Source organism: Pinus tabuliformis, chromosome 1_2 (assembly GCF_031772625.1).
Source record: "Pinus tabuliformis cultivar Carrire ecotype Pingquan chromosome 1_2, CPIR1, whole genome shotgun sequence".
Classification (NCBI taxonomy): domain Eukaryota; kingdom Viridiplantae; phylum Streptophyta; class Pinopsida; order Pinales; family Pinaceae; genus Pinus; species Pinus tabuliformis.
In genome coordinates this window covers 165302068-165329740 of record NC_142298.1, presented here as the reverse complement: position 1 = coordinate 165329740, position 27673 = coordinate 165302068, and the positions used below count along the sequence as shown (strand labels likewise).

At 36.1% G+C, this 27673-nt stretch overlaps 1 long non-coding RNA gene across 1 annotated transcript in view; it reads right to left on the bottom strand.

The window, feature by feature from the left end:
- Window positions 1–295: 295 nt before the first annotated feature.
- Window positions 296–27673, bottom strand: part of LOC149205007 (uncharacterized) — a 35019-nt gene continuing 7641 nt past the window's right edge. Inside the window, exon 3 of the long non-coding RNA XR_016251819.1 lies at window positions 296–621. This is a non-coding gene — a long non-coding RNA (uncharacterized LOC149205007). The remainder of the gene's footprint in view (window positions 622–27673) is intronic.

Here is a 27673-nt window from a genome sequence, read left to right as displayed (position 1 = left end):
TAATTTTGTAAGCTTCTCTGTCATGTTTCATGCTATGTTTTCTTCTTTTCAAGTATAGTAATGAAGCTGCAGGTATTTACTTGCTTATGTAGATAAATTTAAAATCCTTTAAAAGAGCGCTCCTATACTTGAAGTCCTCACTTCCTCTCTAAATTATAGATAATAGTTTCTGTGAAAGATCTGGATATTGTATATGATTTAGTTCTTGTTATCATAATTCCTCTAAGTTACAGATAGTATTTTCTGTGAAATATCAGGATATTATCTTTAACTTTCCCCTTCAAACTTTCTTCCTTCATCATTTATATCTAGCAACAAATGGCATTTTGAGATGTTCTAGTCATACATGTATTAAGAGTTAAAGACCAAGTTTTCTAGGTCCTTCATTTGAGAACACAACAAACAATAAGTGACAGTAAATAATATTTATTAATGTCTTAAGTACAATTTCCCCACAACCAGGAAATTGGTTTCTTAAGGAAAAACACGGTCCATGTGTTTTTTTATTGCTACCACCTATCACCGAGCGTATAGTCCTCCCTGCAGTACGTCCTCCTTCCATCTGAAATCCTCTTGATCAGGGTTTTTCATCATCGCTCCAGCGCCCCGTTTGGTTTTCAACTGTTCAAAAAATCAAATATCTCTTGAATCACATGCCTTATTAGTTATAAACACTTTTTCAACACTAACATAGCTCTAATTATATATCCCCACCTAACCCCCTATTCCCCCACATTCTTCACACTCTTTTCATTAAGTGTTCGTGAGTTCTTTTGGGTGTGAGAACACTTATAATGCTTAAGTACTTATAAACAAAAAAGAAAATCCAGTTGGAAAAATAGTAATTGAATGCTTTAGTCTTTATGCAATATACGTTATAACCCTTGATTGAGGTGAAATATGTTGTTGGATACCACATCTAACTAAAATAATATTAGAGGATCTTGATACCTCCTTGAAGTGGATCATGGAAAGTAAACCATGCAACATTTGTAGAGAATGACTTGAACTAGATGGATTTTCAGTCATTTTATCCCAAGTGATATGTAGAGAGACCATGCACAGATGCACCACTATATTACCTTCAGGTGAAACAAGAGTTAATTGATGATATATCAAAGATGTGTGAAATTTGAAGAAGCACGAATAATTCAACAACTATTTCCTGATTTCACATAGTAATACCCAACTTACATAGCTATTGCAAGGGAGGATAACAATATGGTGCGGGTAAATCCCAATGGATGGTGGAGAATGCAGAGAAAAAATCTCTATAAATTTGAAAGCTTGCTATGCATTTCTAATTTCAGGTTGGAATTCCTGTAACTACAATGGAACGTGTTCAAACACAATTATCCAGTCCATAAAAGAAAAAAATCTTACCTTTGGCTTTAAATCTTATTCTGTAAGTGCCTCACATTGGTTTATGAAAATCTTATTTAACTTGAACACAAAATAACTTAACTAACTATCAACTAATGAATTGAAATTTTATAACAACTGGGAGTTGTACTCTGAATGCAAAAATTAAATAAAGTGAATCATTCAAGAAACAATGTCACAGAATCTTAATCGAATGATTGCTGCTATAGAAAATGGAAATACACACATCGGCTATGGCTATGGAAATAAATGAAACCATACGAGACATAACTCAAACCATGCAAGTGGAAAATGTTACCAATTTCACATCCTGAGTGGATCTTTGTTATGAAGGTCAAGGTGTTGAATCCATCACACATAAATGTTACTCATGGAACCATAATGGAATAAAGTATCTAGGCTTTGAATGCATCATCTAGAAATTACAAAGTACACCTTAATTGTCTATATCTTTGTTATCTCTAACTTGAACCATAAATGTGTTAAAACGGGAACTACTTATGAGGTAAGGTTGTTGGGTTCTTTGAAATTCCAACAGAATCCAAAAATACACTGAAAATGTCCTAAACTGAATTCCCAAGTATAAACTAATAACTTCCTGAATGGAATTCCCAAGTATAACCTAGAAACTTCCTAAAACCAAATTCTCAAGAATAACCTAACAACTTCTTGGAAATGAAAAGTAACAACTGCTGGAATTAACAGATTATACTTTTAGTTAGTGAGTTGATATTGTGGGGACTATGTTACCGTATAACTTGGGTGCCATGTGTCAACCTCGCTATTGTTTGGGAATTCCAACCTAGAATTCGCATACTATAGAATTAAGAATAATTCTGTTGCTGCCCTACGGAAGTGATTCTAGAGATTCTGCAACCATCTTTAATCATTCTTTGTAAGGAATTCTATGGTAGGTGTTAATTCTACACAAAATGTTGACGAACATTTGTAGCCTTCAACATATCATAATTGGCGAGAACTAAGACATTTCATTCAAAATATTCATAGAGACTGTCAAACACATTTATTTGCAATGAATTACTTATTTAAAGCCAAATTTCTATAATAAGGTTGTTAAGCACTCTAGAAATTTATATGTGTTAGGTTTTTTATACTCATGAAAATGTGAGTGGAAGACGAGAAAACCAATACATATATGATTTGCATTATCACCCCCAAACTGAGGAATTTTATACCCTTGTGTAATAAAGTTGTCCATGTCATTCTTATCTAATTTCCCTGAAATCATAAATTTCAAATGGTTTTGTGCATTTTTTTAATGATATGCCATGACTGATTCAATTTACTCCAATTGTTGTTCACTTTCTTCTTTTATTGGACCAGTTCTCTTCTAGTTCAAAATTGGATAGCATAGCAAGGAAAATTTGAATCCAAGTCCTATCCAATGTATTTCAAGATGCATTGCAAGTCTAGTGTAAAGGTGAGCCCTGAATATAGCTGGTTTGAGATTTTGAATGTAAGTTCATTCCTTCTCATTTGGGAATTCATAGCATGGTCACTTCAAGTACCAACAAAGGATTTGAAATTCTCTAATAATTTTTGTTATTCCATTACCCATTGGATTTGAGAATGTGAAGCATTTAAGTTATTCTCATAGATAACCTTTGATGGGGCATGATCTCTGCTCACACAAGAAGCTCAACCTTGAATTTTTAATCGTTATAGGCCCGAAATTCTTCAAACCTTTGAATTTCATTCTACATAGTAGAGATAAATGTCTTAAAATACCATTCTCAATAAAAGGATGAGGAGTCCATCTTGTGAGCTTACGCAAGACATAATTGTGTAAATATAACTCACATTCTAAGTTTTGCCTCTCAGGAATGCCTATGAAATATACAAAAAATACCTGGTTCATCCACAATAACAATTGGTAGATTTGAATCATTCCTGTCCAATAAAATTTGAACCATTTCTCCCTAAAATATAAGGCATACACTTTGGCAAGTGGCCTACAAGTGAACATTAAGGAAGCATAATCACTTGCATCATAATGAGGTTATCATGGGTGCTGGTACATTCACGACGTCCTACAGATGTTCAAAATAGGGATAGAAATGTTGGAAGGTAGGTGTTTGTTCTTAGCTTAAAGTTCCCTAGGATGCAAAGTTACAAATTGTTGTTGAACATTTCACTTAATAATGTTTTGCATCAATATACTTTTCTTGAAGTCAACTTGCTTGAAGAATTTGTATGTTTGTGGCTATATTTAGAGAAAACCTTGCAATTCTCTAAATATCTATGAAATTTGGTAGTTCCCTGTTATTTTTTTCCTTTTTTTTTTATTTTCAGAATTCTATTAACTATGTCGAGGTTCTAGTTAGTGGAAGATCTCTACGAGACATTTTCTAGATTTTACTTTGAAATCTACATAGCATCCATCTCCATTAATCAACTAGTGACACATCATATGAAGTCAATATGAAAATCCATATTAACCAATTGTGAGAACTTATGTGTTGCCCATAACAATACTTGTTTCTTGAGAAAAAGGGTCAAGGCATTGCATTTTTCTTTCAACTAAATCCTGTGTAAGTTTTGGCCTAAGTGCATAATCTAATATTAAGAATTCAACTCTTTAGGCAAGAGGATTGCCCTAATTTGACCTTGAACATTTGTTGTTTCATTAGGGAGTGTACATCCATCTTAACTCTTGATCTAGCGAGAAACCTACAAATTCTTCCCCCTTTCTCCCTATAGTTATTGTGACAGTTGTATTTGGCCTTCTCATTTCTCTTAATTAATAGTGGGTCCATCTTTGAGCCACCACATGTCAATATTTTATGGTCTCTTCTAGATTTTATTTACTTAAACGATATGTCTATATGGGATTTTTATTCAGCTATGATTTAATAACTGAAAATGGTAAATAATTGTTGTCATTAGTTTTTCTAGTAAGTTGTTTTGTTCCTAGCGTGTTTTGTGAATTTTCAGCCATTGGTTTTCTAGTATGTTGTTTTTATCCTAACGTGTTTTGTGAATTTTCAGAACTGTGAGCATGAAGTTATTGGAGAAGGAGACAATCTCTCAAAAGGTGCATGTAACACTCAAAACATAATGAGGTTATCATGGGTATTAGTATATTCACAACATCCTGCAAATCTTCAAAAGAGGGATAACAATGTTGGAAGGCAGGTGATTGTTCTTAGCTTAAAGTTATCTAGGATGCAAAGTTGGAAATTGTTGCTCCACTTTTCACTTAATAATGTTTTTGCATCAACCTACTTTTCTTGAAGTCAACTTTCTGGAAGCATTTTTATGTTTCTAGTCTAGATCTAGTTAAAACCTTTTGATTCTCTAAATCTCTATGAAAGCATGCAGTTCCCGTTTTTATTTTATTTTTCCTTCTGAAGGCTTCCATTATATATTACATTACTACATAGATAGATACATCAAGTGATACATAAGAGTATAAATAAATACTACAAGCAGTGTCTAGACAAGAATCCCCTCTACATATATTCCAAGAGTGGTGGCATGCCAACCTTCTACCCAATCTCTAGAGAACTTCTATATTTGGTAAATATTCTTATCTCAGTTGAGAAATGAACTTCTAGTGTAGAGGTCTAACTGAAACAATAACAACCATTCCCACAAGAACGGTTTCCCTCAGCAAGTGTCAAGTGACAAACTTGAGAGTTTCAGACATGGTTTATTTTAAAACCATTTCCAATCATTCCAAATTCATCCTTGAGTGTTTAGATAAATTTTGAATAAAATAGATAGAGATAGAATCTTACATAAATGAAAAAATGCTTGTTCTTTTCTACAACAATTGTTATGATTTATTCACTACTCTCTGCTCCAAGCAAAGGCCATCTTGTCCCACAAATAATAGTATGCTTGCTTGTAAAGGGAAATGTATAGATGAATATTCCTACCAAATATAAGTCATTTATCTCCCTATTGAATTCCCAATGTGACTTGGATAATTTACTCATGCTTGCCAAATTCTTTTGAGAATAACTAAACCTATGAACTTGAAATCTCTAGCTCCTCTTACTTCATTGTTGGTCTTAAAAAGCCCTTTGATATTGCACACATGATCAACATTTCTAATATGGCATGAAATAATAATTTTTCATGGTCCAACCCGTCCAATGGATCTTATATTTGTTCAACTACATGGACTATTACATAACTCATATATCAGTTACAAGTTTATAATCAAGAACCGATTTCATTCATGTTAGGTTTTTCTGATGGAAACTCCCCAAAAATCATCTGGTTATATTTAGCCATCCATGGATGGGGTAAAGGCAAGAAAAATATAATTAAATATTCTATTTTCAGGATTCTATTAATTATGCTAAGGTTCCAGTTAGTGGAAGATCTCTACTGGATATTTTCTGGATTTCACTTTGAAATCTACATATCATCCATCTCCACTAATCAACTAGCGACCCATCATATGAAGTCAATCTAGAAATCCATCTTGACCCATTGGGAGACCTTTTGTCTTACCCACAATAATAATTGTACCTAGAGAAAAAGTTTCAAGGCACTGCATTATTCTTTCAACTAAATCATGTGTAAGTTTTGGCCCAAGTGCAGAGCCAATAAAGGGATTGTTAAGAATTTATCTCTTTAAAAAAGAGGTTTTCCCTAATTTGACCTTCAATATGTGTTGCTTCATTAGGGAGTGTACATCCATCTTAACTTTTGATCTAGGAATATGTCTAACTCAATTGTCTTGAACTCCTGCATAATAGAAGAATTTCCAGCATAATAGAATTGGTGGCATGCCATATCAAATATTACCTTCCTTCTCTAGAAGTATCCCTCGCATTCCATGATATTAAGCTAATAAATATTGAAGGACCGTAGTGTCTTGTTTTGTGACATCTTTATCCCATTCCACCATATCGAAATCTCCATTCCTAATCCACTGAATAGTAAGAATAAATTGCAGTATGTAGTTTTGGAATTGCATCTAACTTATGGAATCATTAGTTCCATAAATTGAGCAAAGAGGCCAAACTATCCATGAAATCACCACAATCCAACGACATATTAGAAATGGGTCCCTATATTTACAATATGATGGATTAACCAAGGACCAAGTATATAAATAGAAGAAAATACAACCCAAGTGAATTGATGGAACTCGAAAGATCGTTTTCCTTCCCCATAGACACTGAGATTTTGAATAGAAAGGGAAACAAATATGGAATTTTTGTACTTTTATATCAATTTTTATAGTTACCCAACCATAATGAGAGATATGCACACTAGAATCCTCATATCCTATGTTGAACATTTATCTTTGAGAGTATTTTTTATTTTGGATAATTTTAAATGTATTTTTTTTTTGTCAAGTTCTAAAACTATTGTACTGCTTGCAGCTGCCTTAGACAAATATGGTGGTCCTTTGTAGAAAAGGGATATATTTATCTTCTTGTAGTAGGTCACTATAGGACAGAAGATTATCTGAGGAGTAGATTGTGCATAGACCAAGAATTAAAAGTATGTGTATTTTTTTGGATCCATTTTTATGTGATATTCATAGTATATTTTTTCAAATTTAAGCTAGTAACCATATATAATAGGTAGAACATATTTGGGGTTCCTGCTTGATGTGAATTGACATTGGAAAACCTCATAATGGAACCATTATATGCTTCAGTTGAAAGAGATGGAACACTAAATCTAACTTCCATATAATGACCTAATATATGATAAAACTTGGAAGGTCCTCTGGAATACCTTTCCAAGATTTTTCAGGTCAACATATAGTCTGGATTTGAGAATCTTGACTGACTAGTAAACATCTTTTTTTCTACAGAAACAAAAAGAAACCTACTTTGTATACAAATTCCTAGAATTAATTGAGGGGCATTCTTATATAATCCTTCAAATATAAGTCAAATTCAACAACATATTTGAAATCCAACCCAACAAAATTGATGGAACTCCAAAGGTCGTTTTCCTTCCCCAGAGATACTCAGATTTTGAATAGAAAGGGAAACAAATATGGCCTTTTTTTAGTTTTTTTTCAATTTTTATAGCTACCCAACCATAAGGAGACACATGCACGCTATAATCCTCATCCCCTATGTTGAACATTTATCTTGGAAAGTATATTTTATTATGGATAATTTTAAATGTAGTTTTTTTTTTTTTCTATCAAGTTTTAAAACCACTGTACTTCTTGTAGCTGCCTTAGACAAATATGGTGGTCCTTTATAGAAAGGGAGATACTTATCGTCTTGTAGTAGGTCACTACAGGGCAGAAGATTATATAAGGAGTAGACTATGCATATACCAAGCATTATAGGTATGTGTATTGTTTTGGATCCATTTTTATGTCATATTTGTAGTATATTTTTTCAAAACTAAGCTGGAAACCACATATAATAGATAGGACATATTTGGTGTTCCTGATAGATGTGAATTGACATTGGAAAACCTCATAGTGGAACCCTTATATGCTTCAGCGGCTAGAGATGGAACACTAATTTAATATAACTTCCATATTATGACCTAATATATGTCAAAACTTAGGAGGGCCTCTGGAATACTTTTCTAAGATTTTTTAGGTCAACATATAATATTGATTTGAGAATCCTAACTGACAAATACACATCCAATTTGCTGCATAAACAAAAAGAAACCTACTTTGTGTATAAATTCCCAGAATTACTTGAGGTGCATTCTTCTATAATCTGCCAAATGTAAGTCAAATTCAACGACATATTGGAAATCCCACCCAACAGAATTGATGGAACTCCAAAGATTCTTTTCCTTCCTTGGAGATACTGATATTTTGTATAGAAAGGGAAACAAAAATGGAAAATTTGTACTTTTCCATCAATTGTTGTAGTTACCTAACCATAAGGAGACAAATGCACACTAGAATCCTCATCACCTATGTTGAACTTTTATCTTTGAAAGTATTATTTATTCTAGATAATTTTAAATGTAATTTTTTTTTCTTTCAAGTTCTATATAGATTTGTGCTTGATGTATGGGAAATAGAGCATGACACACATCCAAATTATTGACCCATTTATGGGAGTTGTTGGGTCTGTTAATGACGAGGAGATAGGAGTGGGTTTTGGAACCAAATGGAAATAAGAGAAATTACAGCAAGTCCATGAAGCAAGATTCGTATGAATTCTTTGCCACATATAAGTGTAACAAAAGTAGAGCTTAAATCTTTGATGAGTCACCAAAATTTTGTTAATTCTTCCACCGCGCCTAAACTGATTTTATAATGTGGCAAATATTTTATAAGATTTATCTGAAAATCGATTAAGGCTTGCACCCTTGTTATTTTGTAATGAAAACATCACTTCTTGTAGTCTTCTTCGGTGATGAGTGCCCTAAGATTTTTGTTGACCTCAATGCTTATAAGATTTGGGATACATTTTCACATATCTCATTTATGGGGGTTATGTCACTAGGTTCCATTAAAAAATTCTTAAAAAACTTGTGTCCTTACATATTTGTCCTTTAATCACACTATTATTTTCCCTGATAATTTGGGAGATTCTATTATGGGTTCTTCTACTCTGGGTGGGTTTGTGAAGAACTTCGCATTTCTCTCCCCTTCCTTGAGACATAGAATTATTGATGTCTGCCTCCAGAAATCTTCCTCCCTTTGATATATATTGTTTAATTTTACTTTAGAACATTTTTTTAATCTAGCAAACTTTTATTTCGTCATGGAGTTTATTCACCTCAACCTCACGTTCTGCTTTTTTGTTGTAGATCTTTCTGAAAGTATGCATATTCCCTTCTTTTAACATTCTCATGGATTTTATGCAGAAAATAATTTTTTATCCAATGAACAATATTACTATTTCCTCGTTCCACCATTCCCACATTTTTATTTTCCAAATTAGGTTGGGTGAACTACATATTCACAAACTTGAAAGGGATATTTTTTGGTTTGACCTAAGATGATAATGCTTCCTTTAGATTAAAAGATTCCACTTCAAATCCATAATCATGCCAATATTCACTTATATGTAATCTATTCAATATTTCCAACACAAAACCTTACCATTTTCTTCGGTTATTCCTGGTATAATTAGCATTCTTTGGTTTCACATCTATCAAGGAATTCCTATATAATGGAATCTACTAATAAGGGGTTAATTTTTCTTGTCAACCCTCATTTTTTGATGAGCACCCCTAATAAAGTTCATTCCAAGGTCCATGGTAGGTTTGGGATATTTTCCCTTTCCACTGCAAGAATATTCTATCACTTGGCTTCTAGAACCACCAAATTAGGCCCATACACATTTTTCATGTAGACACTAAGATTCCACACTCTAGAGAAAGCTGAGGTGGTGTGATCCAAAACCTTCCTTGGAAATAACCTCTATTTTACACCTACGACTCATCCATATTGATATTCCACTCTAGTTCCTATCCATTTTTTGTATGTTCATGTTGCCTATCTACAGACATAACTTTTCACAATATCCATTCTAAGTTCTAGTAGATTTATTTCATGAATAACTACAATATTGGGATTTTCTAAATGAACCTTTCCCCTATTGATTCTTTTCAATTCATTTCCTATGTGATAGATATTCCAAGTTAGAATCTTAACAACAAGGCCACCAAATAAATCTTTTTAACAAGAGTTAGAAAACATGTTGAATTTTTATGGGAAAGTTTGGGACCTCCCTTAGAGCTTGGAAGTGTTAATTTAAAATTGATCTTTAAAAGACTGGAATAATTGGAAATACCAATAGGATAAGAATCAATATATTTTCCATACATAGACTTTTTTTTACCTATGGATCCAACATGAGTCTAAGCTTATCAAAAAATTGTGCTCACTCCCACGTTCTACAATTCGTGAAACAGGGGAAAACCAAGAGACATTGTTGGTAAATCATTTTTTTGGAAACCCATAATTTCGTCAATATTTATCTGAATTCTTTGGTTGGATATGATCCTAGAAACATTTGATTTTCTAAGAATTTATCTTTTGACTAGATGCATCTTTGAAAGTCTACAAAATTCTTAGTATGTTTCTTGCCTCCCAAAAAATTATCTTCTCTTGTTAGAAGGGTATATCCATGAATTGAGCATGAGTCGTGGGCTTTATATTGGAGGAAACCTTAAAGACTTAGCTCTCCCTGGTTCTCTTTATTTTTTGATAAGACCTTTCCCAGGGCTTCTATCAATATTATAAACAAAGAAGGATAATGGAAAATCATGGTTTAGACTTATTTATTATTTCAAATATTTGGAAGGTCCTCCATTTATGAGAACATTAAAAAATGCAGTTGATAAGTGATTGAAATGAGATTTTGGGGGTTAAGCCAAAATCTCTTTCCCTAAAAAAAACGATCTTGAGGCCTGTGGGTTATGGCCCACTAAGCCTATCGGAAGCGCTACTTTAGGCTATAAGCCTTTAGAAATCATGGACCATACATATATCAGAGCCACCACACTATCAGAAGCTTAACATATCGGTGTTTGAGCATTAACCCCGCGGCCATACAACCATCGGAAATACACGAGAACGAAGGAATTACAAGGAAAAACCCCACCGGAACCTTGGGCCAGATCTCAAATACTATAAGCCACCTCTATAAATATCAGTGGATCCGCTCCTTCCCATCATTCCACATAGCTGCTCCAACCTCCGATCTCCAATCCTTCCGATCGCCGATCATCGCATGTCGGTGATATTGCCATATTGCTCATCGGCCACCGGTGGTTCCATTGCACCTTCGCTGTCTCCTGACCTCCCTGATTTGTGATCAGCGACTAGATCACGATCTTCGATCTTGAAGCTGATCCGACGATTGCCACTTAATCGGATATTACAATTGCAATGTTCCAACTGCCAGTTCTGATAACTCATAAAGAGTTCTGCCGATGCGATAAAGGTTCTGCCGCTGACGTGATAAAGGATATTGACCATTGATCATTCAGATCCAACGGTTCTTGTGTATTCTCACCATTTTTATGGAATCTCTACGCTTTAAACACAATTCTCTACCCACCTGTGTTCACATGTGACATGCATATATACAATCGGAATTTGATATCATAGGGTCGCCATCGATCCTACAGGAATACAAACCTGCACACGGAAACATTCAAGCTATCCACATGACAAACACATAAACACATAGTTTCAACATAAACACACATATATTATATTAACACAGCATAGTTACAATTTCTAAGGCATTTCATCCTTAGCACAAAGTCTTTCTCGACTACATTGTAAACACTCTATTCTCATAGTCCTATCTAATTCGTTCTCTCTCCTCTATCTACTACTTTTAACGTGCAAGTTCAATCACATATATATATATAAGGAACATTGGATTGGATCACTGTGAAGGATCCGATCATATCCTCTAAAAAAAGCCCCAAAATCTCTCTACATGCATACATATGTGGCAAATAACATTTTGATCAAGTCTTTGAGAGACTTATCACTTCCATCTTTAAATCTATTTTAAATCTGTTTTAGAATAGATTTTTCCCTGTTTTTCTCCCTAGTCCACATCTTCCTCCTTTTTCACTTTAGATTCCTCCTTCAATAATGAGTGCTTGGATGCTCCTACATCAGACTCCTGAGGCACAAAAAATTATGACCTCCTAGTCATATGTTTCTCCTTAGTCCCATAGCAATTATACCCACTTCTCAGTGGAACTGCCTTCATGATCTTCTGTGAGCTGCAACAAAACCTTTGCAGTAACAATCTTCTCTGCTGCATGATACCTCACCAAGCTTCTCTCCTGATCTTAGTCTTTTGGAATCCTTCTAGTTCTCTCCACTGTGGAACCAATTGAGCACTCCTTGCTCTAGGTTTGCTACAAGTATTCTCACCTTCTGCTGCCGCTATCTTTACGACAATAAGACCATAAACTCTCCAATATTTGACAACTGTACCTCCTGCTCTTCTTCTCTGGAATCCTTCCTCTTCTCTTAGGAATTTCTTTAATCTTCCTTTGAATGCAGAATCTTCATCTTCTCTGATACCAAATGATGAAAAAGAGATTTTTGGGGTTAAGCCAAAATCTCTTTCCCTAAAAAAATCGATCTTGAGGCTTGTGGGTTATGGCCCACTAAGCCTATCGGAAGTGCTACTTTAGGCTACAAGCCTTCAGAAATCATGGACCACACATATATTAGAGCCACCACACTATCGGAAGCTTAACATATCAGCATTCAAGCCCTAACCCCGCAGCCATACAACCATTGGAAATACATGGGAATGAAGGAATTACAAGGAAAAACCCCACCGGAACCTTCAGCTAGATCTCAAATACTATAAGCCACCTCTATAAATATCGGTGGGTCTACTCCTTTGTGCCATTCTACAGAGCCACTCCAACCTCCAATCTTCGATCCTTCCGATTGCCGATCATCACATGTCGGCAATATCGCCATATCACTCATCGACCATCGGCGGTTCCATTGCACCTCTACTGTCTCCTGAACTCCCCAATTTGTGATCAGTGCCTAGATCGTGACTGTCGATCTCGAAGCTGATCTAACAATTTCCACTTAATCGGCTATTGCAATCGCAATGTTCCAACTACCAGTTCCGATAACTCATAAAGAGTTATGCTGATGCAATAAAGGTTCTATTGCTAATGTGATAAAGGATCTCGACTGTTGATCATTTAGATCCAACGGTTCATGTGTATTCTCACCATTTTGATGGAATATATGCACTTTAGACACATTTCTCTGCCCATCTGCGTTCACACGTGACATGCATATATACAATGGGAATTTGATATCATAGGGTTGTCATCGATCCTAAAAGAATCAATGGTGGAACAAACCTGCACGCAGAAACATTCAAGCTATCCACATGACAAACACATAAATGCACAGTTTCAACATAAACACACATATATTATATTAACACAACACAGTTACAATTTCTAAGGCATTCCAGCCTTAGCACAGAGTCTCTCTCGACTACATTGTAAACACTTTATTCTCGCAACCCTATCTAATTCTCTGTCTCTCCTCTATCTACTACTTTTAACACGCAGGTTCAATCACATATATATATAAGGAACATTGGATTGGATCACTGTGAAGGATCTGATCATATCCTCTAACAAAAGCCCTGAAAGCTCTCTATATGCATACATATGTGGCAGATAACGTTTAGATCAAGTATTTGAGAGACTTATCGCTTCCATCTTTAAATCTATTTTAAATCTGTTTTAAAACAAATTTTTCCCTGTTTTGCTCCCTGGTCCACGTCTTCCTCCTTTTTCGCTTCGGATTCCTCCTTCGATGATGAGTGCTTGGATGCTCCTGCATCAATAAGTACTCAAGGAACCAGTTCACGCACTTTGAATAGAGATCAAATTTTTATAAAATTCTACCATAGAAAATCCCACTTCTATGTCATATGCCTTGGCCAGGTCCATTTTCAATAGCATGTCACTTTCTTTCTTAACGTTGATAGAATGACTTGATTCTTGTACGAGAAATAGACTATCTGCGATTGTCTCCCCACAACACAACCTCCCTAATAACCCAATATCAAAATGCTTAGGATTGGCATCAGCCTTGTTTCTATCATCCATATTAATGGTTTTATATGTGACGTGTTACACATGGAAATGTCCTAAAAGAGTAAAAAATTATTGTTTTTAGTTAGTATGCATTGTGTAGTGGGGCTCTAACACCCAAAAAATGTTGCAACATTGGTGTTGGGGGGTTTAGATATATTTCTTTCAAGAAATTTAGGTTATAATGATTATAATCTATAAGGGGACAAGCATGTCTCTATGTAACAGAGACAGAGAGATAATATGCTCGTAGGAGCCTTAGTATGCATGTGGCATTAATCATTGGCTAGAAATCATGGTTTTGACCTGTGTATTGTATTAAAGATTAGAGGAGGAGCTAATAAATAAAGAGATTGTGTTTATGATGCCACAGGTTGTGTATTAATGTTCATTTCTAATCTGCTAGAATTAGGTGTTAAATCTCTCTTGATTCCTCCAACTATAATATTGTGTGGTAGAATGTTTTTCTTAGTTTATAATAACACTTTGTCAGATCTTGAGAAGTATTATTGCACTTAATTGTGGGCTAGAACAGGGTGTGTAAATATACACATGTGCAAACTAGAGGAGTCTTCATCAACTTTACAGATATGTTCCTACAGTAGCCAGAGGATCCACACCCATTTGGAGTCAGTTCCATATTTGTGTAATGTACAGCCAGAAAAACTACATCAGTTTGGATATTAGAGCAACCCCAAAAACAACAAGAGGGGAAAGGAGAAGCGTTAGGAATGTTGGAGTTAAAATGATGCATGTGAATAAATGTGAATATGAATGGTAACTAAAGCCCAATTACAAAAAGATGAGCCAGAAGATGAATAAGAGAATCTGAGAATCCTTGTTGGAGGTGTTGATCCCATAGAAAGTTAACATCCTTGGGCTCATGCAATTAGTATCAATATATTATGTTTCGATCTTCACTTGTTGTTTAGTTAATTTTCTTAGTAAGAGTAATAAGTTGCCACTACTACAAAACTTCTATGGATCCATGCATTGCCGCATAATTCACACATTTCTATAGAGTTGACACACTACTATGGAATTGCTAAAGACAAATGTATGTGAATTAATTGGGAAAGTGTTACAGATCCATTTGGGCACATCAATCCCAACATCCATATCAGTGTTTTAGGGCTCATCCAACCCTAATTTCAGTTGCTTCATGTACTAAACAAGTCACCCCTTTGAATGCCTCCTTCCCAAACAATTTCAAGACTTGAAGACATCCAGAAACAACTTCTAGAGACCAGCATAGGTAAGCCCTTGTAAAGGTGCATTGAAGAGCAGCTGAGTCCACTTCTAGGGTGCTCTACAGAGCACTTATGCTTCCTTCACCTGTGCTGGGCGAGAATGAGTGAAATTCTCATACGATTTGGGGAATATTCTTATCTTTTGGAGTCATCTAGAAGGTTCCCTCACTTATCAACTCCTATGAGCTTGAAAATGGATGAGGAATGAGTTAAGGTGCATCCTATCCTCTCATCCCTTCCTCCATGGAACTAATTCTAAGTATGGAAGGCCATTCAATGCCACCATTTATGACAAAACCTCCTTCATCTTCTTATAAATTGACAACTCATCTAAGTTATCAAGGGCTGGATTATGTTGATTTGTAAGGAGATAATGCTGCTATGATATTTGGATTTAAAGCAAGTATTGTAATGCTACAAGTTTATCATGCTTTTGATGTGATGTGGATGGGATCCAAGCTGGAGGAATGGCTTTGAATCAAACACCAATGGTTGTAATTACTTCTTCTATCTAATAAAGTGTTTGAACCTTTTTCCCATATGTTTGTATTGTTTCATAATGCTTATATGTGTGAAATGTATATGATTCCTTTCACTTATATTCAATAGATCATGTGTTTTGATCGGTTCTTTGTTCTCTGTTGTGTTTACATGGTACTTCTCAAGTGAATTAAGTATGGGAAGGAGTGAGAGGATCGATACAAGTGAGACGAGAGGAAAGCGAAACTGCAAGTAGGTCTTCTCATCTTCTCATCTTATCTATTTCTTATAGGAAAAGTCTAAAACACTTTAAACTGTTGTTCTAGATACAACTACTTATCCAGGGAATTAGTATTTATCTGTAGATACCAAATTATCCAAAACAAATTGGTGACTCCGTTGAGGAAATATCACCTTTCCTAGTAGCGTATCCACCTCCTAGGACATCCTTGCAGACCCTACTTGTGTTCATAGACTGTAATTTAGCTCTTTACATTGAAAATTTGGTCAAAACTATGTCAAGTTGCCTCTTGAAATGGCTTACTGTCACCAGCTTAGGCTTATGAGGGACATAGTGTGCTACAGAGCACTGCTGGCTTAGGGACAATGCTCTGAAGTGCATTGTCTCCCACTCTGGGCTGCGCTGATCCTCCTAGGATCAGTTTCCCACCTTTGGAAAGTGTTTTTGCCATCTTTTCTCTGTTTGTTTGTTTGCTGATTGATCTATGAATGTTATGTCTCAGAAAATAAGTTTTTATCTCCTTTTCCAGCCCTACTTTGATTTGATTGATTAATGTTTCGTTAATGTTTTCTTTGTCGTTATCAGTCTATAGTCAAAGTTAGAATATAGTTGATTAATCTTCGTTCGAAAGAAAGTGTCGTAAAGTCTTCTCTTCCTTTGAATTAGAATTGTCGTAAAAGTCTTCATTCTTATGAAATATTGATTGATTGTATGTGAATATTTCCTTCTGTTCATATTCACATTAAGGAAATCGAAAATAGAAAAACTTGCATCGTTCATATTGTAGTTTGTGAATGCTTGAAAGGAATAGCTAGGTAAATTGCATTAGTTGTGCTCTTTGCTCTTTGTTAAAGATCTGATTGCTCTATCCCTACTAGCTAAGGTTTTGATTGCTTAATTGAATGAGAATAATGCTTATCATATTGGTTTCATTTTAGGAATTGAAAACATACATCACGTGGTGAACCTTGAAAGGAAAATTCTAAAGAATATCAACTTAAAATTTATCTGAATTTACCTAATGGAGCATTGTCACCTAACGAAAAACATTTAGAGGTCTAGGCTAGAGACGTGTTCCATCATCGTAAAACAAAGCAGTTGTCACTAACTTGTCTACAATACATCCCGAGTGTGATACCCCATTCCACGTATGCAAGTATATTGTAGCTCGTCCACGTACCTTCAGGTATATAGGGTGATGTTACAATACACAAAGTATATGGGAATGCTCTCACTGTGAGATTTGGCATTAGACAACGCTTATACGGACTGGGCCTCCACGCACCATCAGGTATATATGAGAGGACAACTCTAGGTTTCTATCATTCCTTAAGTAACTGAGTCAGCTGCCTTGTACACTATGATACAACAAACACAACATTCAAGGAGATTGCCTACCCGTACTTCTTGGTTCGGCAGGAGGTATTCTGCAGTTCACAGTTACTTTGTAATCATTTTGCCTAGATCATCCCTCTTTTGTTTTGTTAAGTTATTTTGATTTAAATAAAATTAATTGACCGTGGATAACATCCTCCACGCTCTCTCCTTAGTTGATATTAGGTTGAGACGTATGGTGACAAATCCAGAGTCCATCGATCAAGGAATTCCTTTTGATGGGAATCCTAGTCCTTTTCCTCCTTTCAGAAATGTTAGTGCTCCTTATATGGCTACACTGTCCCTTCTGGGATTTACCATTGGCTTGCTAGTATGGTTGTTTTCAACCTCCTTGGTTCAAAATGTCGTGATTTCTCCCCAATCGAGTACTCCTCCAACTAGACAAAATCAACCTCCAATTGACCCTTTGCCTTCTTCCTCGGTTGTTTCTTCCTCCCCTTCTTCCTCTTTTCCTGGTGAAAGTATTGGTACTAGTAACCAGGTGGCTAAGAAGAAGAAGAAAGGGAAGAAGAAGAAGAAGAAGCAAATTTAGCAGAGGGGAAACAAAGAAACCATTGCTTTGAATGAACATCTGATGATAAACCATCCATCAAGCCTCACAAAGTTCGATATCCATGCAAACTTTGTGTGGGAGACCATCTTCTTCGAAATTGTCGTGATATTCCTCAGATCTTAGAAGAATGGTCTTCCCGTTCACATCATCATGTGTCATCAACTTCTAGAGATCATGCTGGTGACACACCTTCGACTAGTGGTAGTAAAGTTCATGGAAACAAGGGTAAAGTTAAGTTTCCCTGTATGTTATGTGAAGGGAATCACCCTATTCACCTTTGTCCCTATCTGGATGAAGCCAAAAAGGTGTTGGATAACTGTCCTACTTCTCCACAGTGACTTCCATCTGGTTACAGGAGACTCTCCCTTAATCCTTCACTAGTTGATAAATCGACTAACCAAAATCAATTGTCGGTCGAACCTACTCTCTCTGAAAGTGCCTCCTATGAGTCTATACCTGACCCAAATCAACAGGTCAAGGAAATAGTTGACCCAATTTCACCTTCAGTTAATCGTACCTTTCCCATAGAGAGTGAATATGATACCACTCAAGTTCTTTTTGTTTCTTCAGATTTGAATGAGCTTGGAGGCAACCCTCCTATTCGATCAAGACAGGAGGAAAATCCTCCCTTTATAGTAACTCAAGGGGATAATTATTTCATTCTTATGGTACCCCCTCCAAGTAGTCTAGTCACTTCCTTTGATTGGAATCGACTGTAAGGATTTCATCTTCCTTCTGGTGTGCCTTTCCAGATCATAGTACATGTTTGTAATATGATTGTATCTGGCACTATTATAGATGAAGGTGCATCTGCGAGTATCCTTTCCTCTACTGCTTGGCAAGTGCTCAGTTCACCGCCACTTGTGCCAGTTACCCAGAATATATTGGCTTTTAACAGAGGAACTAGTCAACCATTAGGGATAATTCCTCAGTTGCCTATTACTTTGGGAGGAAAAATTGTTTATCTGAATGTGATGGTAGTCCCAAGCCCTTTAGATTATAACTTGCTTCTAGGGCGTTACTATGTTTATGACATGGGTGATATTGTTTCAACACTCTTTCGAGTGATTTTTTTCTTGCATGAAGGCAGAATTGTCACAGTTGACCAGCTTTCATTTCCCGGTCCAAATATGGCTTCTAATCAACCATATTCCCTAAATGGTCCTTTTGCACCAATGGTATCATCCTCGCCATGGGTTAATTATGTGGCAACCCATTCCATACCTACATAAACTGATGATCAATTCAGTGATGTTGTACATTATGTACTACGGGCATTGGAACCAGATCTCTCCTTCCAGAGCATTGTTATCCCATCAGATGAGAACCTCTTGGAAGTCATGACCTCTTATGGGTTGTCATCAAAGGAAAATGAGGATAGTTCCTGGTCTTGTGTCAACCTCGTTAAAAAGTGAAACCAAGGATATGAGGACAGTTCGTTGTCTTGTGTCAAACTCATTAAAAAATGAAACCAGGGATGAGAATAGTTCATTGTCTTGTGTCAACCTCGTTAAAAAATGAAACCAAGGGTACGAGGATAGTTCCTAGTCTTGTGTCAACCTCGTTTAAAAATGAAACAAGGATATGAGGATAGTTATTTTACTGTGTCAACCTCGTTAAAAAATGAAATAGGTAGATGAGGATAGTTCATGGTCTTGTGTCAACATCGTTTAAAAATGAAACAAGGAATACGAGGATAGTTCTTTTACTGTGTCAATCTCGTTAAAAAATGAAATAGGTAGATGAGGATATTTCCTGGTCTTGTGTCAACCTCGTTTAAAAATGAAACAAGGAATACGAGGATAGTTCGTTGTCTTGTGTCAACCTCATTAAAAATGAAACAAAGGGTATGAGGATAGTTCTTTTATTGTGTCAACCTCATTAAAAAATGAAATAGCTCCCATGAGGATAGTTCCTTGTCTTGTGTCAACCTCGTTAAAAAATGAAACAAAGGGTATGAGGATAGTTCTTGGTCTTGTGGCAACCTCATTAAAAAATGGAACAAGGAATCTGAGCAGAGTTCCTTGTCTTGTGTCAGACTCATTAAAAAGTGAAACAAGGTCCCAAGTTCTAAGACGAGTCTTTCACTTGATCTCGTAAAAGAAGCTTCATTCCATCCACCTGATAGCCACAAGTAGTCTACTTAGGTGAATGTAATGAAGCTTTGGGGGCATGCACCTCATGGTAAAGTTAAGTTTTCCTGTAGGTTATGAGAAGGGAATCAACCCATTCACCTTTGTCCCTATCTGGACAAAGCCAAAAAAGTGTTGGATAATCGTCCTGCTTCACCGCAGCGACTTCCATCTGGTTACAAGAGACTCTCCATTTCTTCATTCTAGGGGCATGTAAACACATCTCAAGCATATTTTTTCATGATTCAAACTTGTGTAAAAATGAATCTAAACTAAATCCAAGCATAGTTTTTCATTTCAGGCTTGTGTAAACATGAAACTAAATCCAAGCGTAGTTTCCAATGGTTCAAGCTTACGTAAAAATCAACCCATTTCCATTTTCAACCCTTGTGATTACCATTCTATCGGCCTCTTTCATTAGATGAGCCTTGGTTGTTTTCATCCCATTGCCACCATCCCTTTGGTCGATCATACGCTTTGATTTGGTTGTTTCGCCTTTTTTGAGGAACAATTGCAATGAGCGGTCTTATTAGCCAACCTCTCCACATAAATCAACATGTTTTGAGAAGTTCCAACATCACCAGAACCAGTTGCTATCCTAGACACCACTCGTTCCTAAAAGTGGAGTCCTCTTTAAGCTCTTTTCAGACTTAAAATGGTAAAGTTAAGTTTCCTTGTAGGTTATGTGAAGGGAATTAACCCATTCACCATTTTCCCTATATAGACGAAGCCAAAATGGTGTTGGATAACCATCCTGCTTCACCGCAGCGACTTCCATCTGGTTACAAGAGACTCTCCCTTTCTTCATGCTAGAGGCATGTAAACCAATCTCAAGCATAGTTTTTCATGATTCAAGCTTCTGTAAAAATGAAACTGAATCCAAGCATAATTTTTCGTTTCAATCTTGTGTAAACATGAAACTGAACCCAAGCATAGTTCCCTATGGTTAAATCTTGTGTAAAAATGAACCCATTTCCATTTTTAACCCTCGTGATTTCCATTCTATAAGCCTCTTTCATCATATGAAACTTGGTTGTTTTCATCCCATCGCCACCATCCCTTTGGCCAATCATACACTTTCACTTGGTTGTTTTACCCTTTTTAAGGAACACTTGCAATGAGTGGTCTTATTAGCTAGCCTCTCCACATAAATCAACATGTTTTGAGAAGTTCCAACATCATTGGAACCACTTGCTATCCTAGACACCACTCGCTCCTCAAAGTGGAGTCCTCTTTAAGCTCTTTTCAGACTTAAAATGGTAAAGTTAAGTTTCCCTGTAGGTTTTGTGAAGGGAATCAACCCATTCACCTTTGTCCATATTTGGACGAAACCAAAAAGGTGTTGGATAACCGTCCTGCTTCACCGCAATGAATTCCATTTGGTTATAGGAGACTCTCCCTTTCTTCATGCTGGGGGCATGTAAACCAATCTCAAGCATGGTTTTTCATGATTCAAGCTTCTATAAAAATGAAACTGAATCCAAGCATGGTTTTTCGTTTCAAGCTTGTCTAAAAGTTGGTTCAAGCTTTTGTAAAAATGAAACCATTTCCATTTTTAACCCTCGTGATTCCCATTCTATCAGCCTCTTTCGTTAGATGAGCCTTGGTTGTTTTCATCCCATCGCCACCGTCTCTTTGGCCGATCATACACTTTCACTTGGTTGTTTTACCCTTTTTGAGGAATAGTTGCAATGTGTGTTCTTATTAGCCAACCTCTCCACATAAATCAACATGTATTGAGAAGTTCCAACATCACTGGAACCAGTTGCTATCATAGACACCACTCATTCCTCAAAGTGGAGTCCCCTTAAGCTCTTTTCAAACTCTCTAAACATGAAAAGATTGTCGAGCACTTGTCCTTTCCAGCTCGTTAATGGATTGGAAACAATATCTCTCTTGTATTGTTTTATGCTTTTTCGGGCATGAGATATTAATTTACGAAAAAAGAACTTGTGATTTTTTCTTTTTTTTCCCTTTTTCAAACTCTCTAAACATGAAAAGGATCGAGTTATCTTTGTCGTTAAACTCGTTAAAACATTAAATAGTGACAAACTTGTCCATCTAGACAAGACCAAGTTTCACCTTCTCTAGACTCATTAAAACATCAAATAGTGATGGATTCGCCCAAAGGGTGAAATTATACAACAAGCATATGTTATCCTCCTTAAGATTGATAAAAATAAAGACGTACTAGTTAGTAATGACTGGGGAAAATGGGAAAAATAGAAAAACCACTTTATGGTAGCAAGTCGCTCTTGAACATGACACTTTCACTCCATCACTGTGACTATCAAGGTTGGGTTATTAGCTTGATGGTTATCACACCATTGGTCTATCATACCATCCATCACTTTTTTTTTGGTCAATGCTACCAATTCATGTCAGTGTCGCCGACATGTTCAAGAGAAGTCATTCAGTTAAAATTCATCCTTTGCAATACCATAAACCTTCATTTTTATGACCTCCATTCCTAAACCTTGTGTCGTCAATCAAAATTCATCTCTAAAAATCACTACACTCATTTCGTGTCATTGATGTGGGATACATCAAGGCCCTCCTGCGACGAGTTGCTTCTTGTCGACATTAGCACATTATCCAAGAAGAAGACTTAGAAACACCCTTCCAGTACCTTGAGGCTTGCGTGCATCAATGGCAGGTTTCTCACTTACGATGATAGGCATACATCAATGGCCTTCGACCATAAGACTTTGTATGGTGTTCAACATCAAATCATCCATTCACACCATGAAGAATGTACTGCAGTACCTTGAGGATCATTATCATTATCGGTGATTTCTATCGCATCTGTTAACAGCTTACATCATTGGCTGGTACTCAGATGGTGTCTTCCCATGTTTGACTTCAGATTACATATTCACATGGTTAGAATCTTACTTGAGCAAACGATTGAATGAGATAGAAGACCCTGGATCTAGTTTCATCCATCCGGGCTGCGATTTCGGGAGTACTAAATCATATATACAATGGCTTTACATTGATGGTCATTCCGATCATGGGTCTATATCTGTAGACGACTACTTATGCACATGTAATGAAAGTTTATAAGCTAAGCATGGGTATGCCTTCCCTTAGCAATTCATGTAAAATCAAATATCATGATATATGTATTGTAATTGATGTAGGCCACCTTCCACTTTGATACCTCCTCATCACATCGTAAAGAATTTCATTCGACATTGGCATTTTTCCGACTTCATGCTTTAGGGGGCAGCTATTACAGATCCATTTGGGCACATCAAATCCCAACATCCTGATCAGTGTTTTAGGGCTCATCAAACCCTAATTTCAATTTTTTCATGCCTTACACAGGTCAACCCTTTGAATTCCTCCTTCCTAGACAGTTTCATTAATTAAAGACATCCAGAAACAAACTCTAGAGGGACTAGCACAGGTAAGCCCTTGTAAAGGTGTGCTACAGAGTAGCTGAGTCCACTTCCAGGGTGCTCTACAAAGAACTTAGGCTTCCTTTCACCTACGCTGGGCAAGAATGAGCGAAATTCACATAGGGTTTGGGGAATATTCTTATCTTTTGGAGTCATCTAGAAGGTTCCCTCACTTATCAACTCCTATGAGCTCAAAAATGGATGAGGAATGAGTTAAGGTGCATCCTATCCTCTCATCCCTTCCTCGATGGAACTAATTCTAAGTATGGAAGGCCATTCAATGCCACCATTTATGACAAAACCTCCTTCATCTTCCTATAAATTGACCACTCATCTAAGTGATCAAGGGCTGGATAATGTTGAATTGTAAGGAGATAATGCTACTATGATATTTGGCTTTAAAACAAGTATTGTAATATTATAAGTTTGTCATTCTTTTTATGTGATGTGGATGGGATCCGAGCTGGAGGAATGGCTTTGAATCAAACACCAATGGTTGTAATTCCTTCTTCTATCTAATAAAGTGTTTGAACCTTTTTCCCATATGTTTGTATTGTTTCATAATGCTTATATGTGTGAATTGTATCTAATTCCTTTCACTTATATTCAATAGATCACGTGCTTTGATCAGATCTTTCTTTTTTGTTGTGTTTACAAGGTACATCTCAAGTGTATTAAATATGGAAAGGAGTGAGATGATCGATACAAGGGAGACGAGAGGAAAGAAAAACTACAAGTAGGTCTTCTTATATTCACATATTAACTATTACTTATAGGAAAAGTCTAAAACACTTTAAACTGTTGTTCTAGATACAACTACTTATCTAGGGAATTAGTATTTCTCCGTAGATACCAAAATCTCCAAAACAAAATGTCAAAGGGAGATTCGCCATGCATTACCCCTCGGAGATACACCAAGTATTAGAGTATTAATATTTGTGGATAAGTTATTAATGATGAAGGGTTAGAAGAACCAAGTAAAGAGAAGTCCAAGGCAAGTGGCAGTTACAAATTATTTGATGTTAACAATAGAAGTTGAAGAAAAATGAAGGTAAATTGTGAAGGTTTCTAAGATTGAAACTAGAGTTAGATTTCACTAGTTTTAAGAAGGGAAAAACCTTATCCTTCATATGGCATATCCAACAACAATAACATATTTGGTGGCTAAATTTGTCAACAACAAAGGAAGGCCACATGTTGTATCAAGCAATACAAAATGCAAATAGAAGTACCATTAAATTATTGATATTCCATAAATAAGAGTGGCATGATTACCTCAACAACGATGATTTAACTCATTTATATGATGGCATCAGGTGATACTATATGACTTCATGAATCCATAATACTTCTAAGCAGTGAACAGGTCTAGTGCAGTAGGTTTCGTTCATAAGAAAAATGTGTACAGTACCTTGCAAATGAATCTACAAATAATCAATATGATTTTTTAGTGAGAAATATTCCTAACAAAATATTCCATGAACCAGGAACTGGATTACTTATTTAGCGGAAAGTATTTTTTCCATGCAGACATCAGTGTCAACAACAAGAAAAATATTTCTGAAATCAGACTAGGAAATGGGAAAACAGATAGTAGAATGTTGCCTAGAGCTAAAACATTAATAAAAATGCATAGTATTACAAGGCACCATGATAAAAATAAAACTTAAAATTAAAATGAATAATTAAAAAAAATATGATTTGAGATGTCCAAAAAAGTTAAAAAACAATGTACATTTGTGGAATCAGAAGGCACCTCTTTGGGTAGGAGAGGTGGATGTGTGATGTGAAGCAAGATTATAATGTTTAAGGTACATACAACAATAAGAGGTTCAAAATTATCTAGACATTAAAGGGTTGAGAACTTGGGTATCTTCTCAACCTTCCCATTGGGGAGATCAAAAAATACCATTGAGACTATTTTAATAATGTTGAACCATAAATCATTTTCGTAGGTTCTTAGAGCACCAGAGGGACCAACTCCATATAGTTCTAGAGCAAGGTGCTCCTAACATATCTGGCTACATCCCAATCCCATAGGAGTGTCCAATGACCTATTCAGAGTTTCTTCCTTTTAACAACAGATTTGAGGAGTATCCCTTGCTCATACACCCCCCTAGGATCATACGGTTGGATCCATTGCTGGCCCCAAGGGACTTTGATAGTGCACCTGTAACCAATTCACCTTCCTTGTCATCAGTCATTAGAGTGAGGAGCCCCATATCTAGCTCCATTGTAAGACCTTACCATCTCGCTCACTCGTCCCTTTTTAGCAGGCCATTAGTATTTTGTATTATACCATGGTCTCTTATATACGTGTTGCAATGACATTACCACTAATTTCTTTCTCTCTATATGTTACTTTTAGCATTTTTTCTAAGATATGCACTTGCAATCCTACATTGTATTCATGTTGACTTCACTCTTATTCAGTCCCATTGACCTAATTTTGTGATTATTAGTAGGAAATTAATAAGTTTACTTACATGGTTTAGTGACAGCTTGTAGGTAGCATTTAAATGCCCAACAATGGTGTCATATGTAGGAATATGCAAGTAAGAAGTGTCCGAAATATCCCTAAGGTTGGTAGTGTGAAAGAAGCATAGAAAATAGTGGTGTGAATATGAGAATGGAGAAATGGAATGTTTTAGATGCTCTCAAATCCATTAGTGGGAATTTCAAAACATTTCATTACTGCTCTGAAGCCCATGGGTATGGGTACCCTGAAAACTGTAAGTACTTCTTATGTAATCATGGTTGTAAATTTGTAATCCAAAATCTACTTGCATTTTGTAGGAAGTACAATAGATATATACAGTTATAAGTTTTATTTTCCATTGTTTCCTTAATTTTGGCCCTCCAATTGTATGGATGTTAGTACTAAAATTCAATTAGATATGATAGACGTTATCTTCCATGCATGCGTGGAATGATTTCATAATTTCCTTACATACATTCTAGTTGTGGATATATAGAGTTCATATGTTAGTGTGTCACTCTCTTAGATCACTTTATAGTGTATCATGTGCATTATGCATTGAGGAAAATGTTGCATAGTGGTACTTGTCCCTACTTCTGGGATGGCTCCTATGGATTTCCCCTCCTTGGGGATTGCAAGGGGAAAGTCCCTATTTTGAACGAGACATCTCTAAGGATGTGTGATTCTCTCCCACTTTGTCGAAATGTTTCTTGCTAGAAAATGGGATGTTTGGGCTCAGACATTTTATGATGGTTTTAAGGACTTATCCCAAATCCTCTAGATGGTTCTTTCCAAAAATAGGGAGTTTTGGGAGATCTATTGGGATGGTTTTGAGGACATTTGAACAACCAATATCGAAAATAGTGCCCATTTGGTTCTAATTCTGAAATAAAAATATTCACCAAGTTGTTCTACATTCAAACCTGGACAAAGGTTATCTATGCATTGCATGGCTAAATACTATGTAGTATGTTTTTATAATGTGGGCTAATTTCCTTCACAATTTTGACTCCCATGTTTGGTAGGTTTGTGTATCCTATATCAACCCTTCTCCTCGCCCCTAGATTCCCCAAAACAACATGGAAAATAGCCCTTTTTTTCACAAGTTGTAGGATTATGTATGTAGTTGTTGATAGTGTTGGACCCACCAACATGTCAAGGGATCTACCAGATAAGAAGTCCCAACTAGACCTCAGATCGTTTGGAGTAGGAGTCCCAACCGTGGGTAGTACAATAGTTCCTTTAATACGGTAATTCCCAGAGGTAAGAAAGATATATTTGTCGGAAGAAAGTGTGTGACCTTGCGGTGGGTCAAGAGAGATGAATGGGGATGTTCTAACACACAAAGGAGAAAAGTAAGTGTGCCCCTTAGAAGCATGTAAGAGTACACAGCCTAAAAGGAACACATGAGTAGAATGACATCATGACTTGGAAGTGGAATAGTCCATAATCTAGGGTCACAGGTTAAACCAATAATATGATTCCAACAAGGTTCATACAATCATATACAAAGTAGTTCATACATGAATGCATAAGTTAAACAACATACGTTGCTAAAGCAACCAGAATAGTCCAACTACAATAAAAACATATGCATGAAAACATGTTAGCTTTGTTATATTATATAAAGTGAAAGTTCCATCCATACATACAACCATGACAACCTCTAGCCATAATGGTGGAACATTATAGTCAACACCCCCTGCTCCTACAAAGAGATGCACTCGCTCTGCATTATGGTGGAACCAAGGCTCATCATAATACTCTCCAAGCCCTCTCTAAGCAATGCCTAGCAAAATCTTGGCTCCCA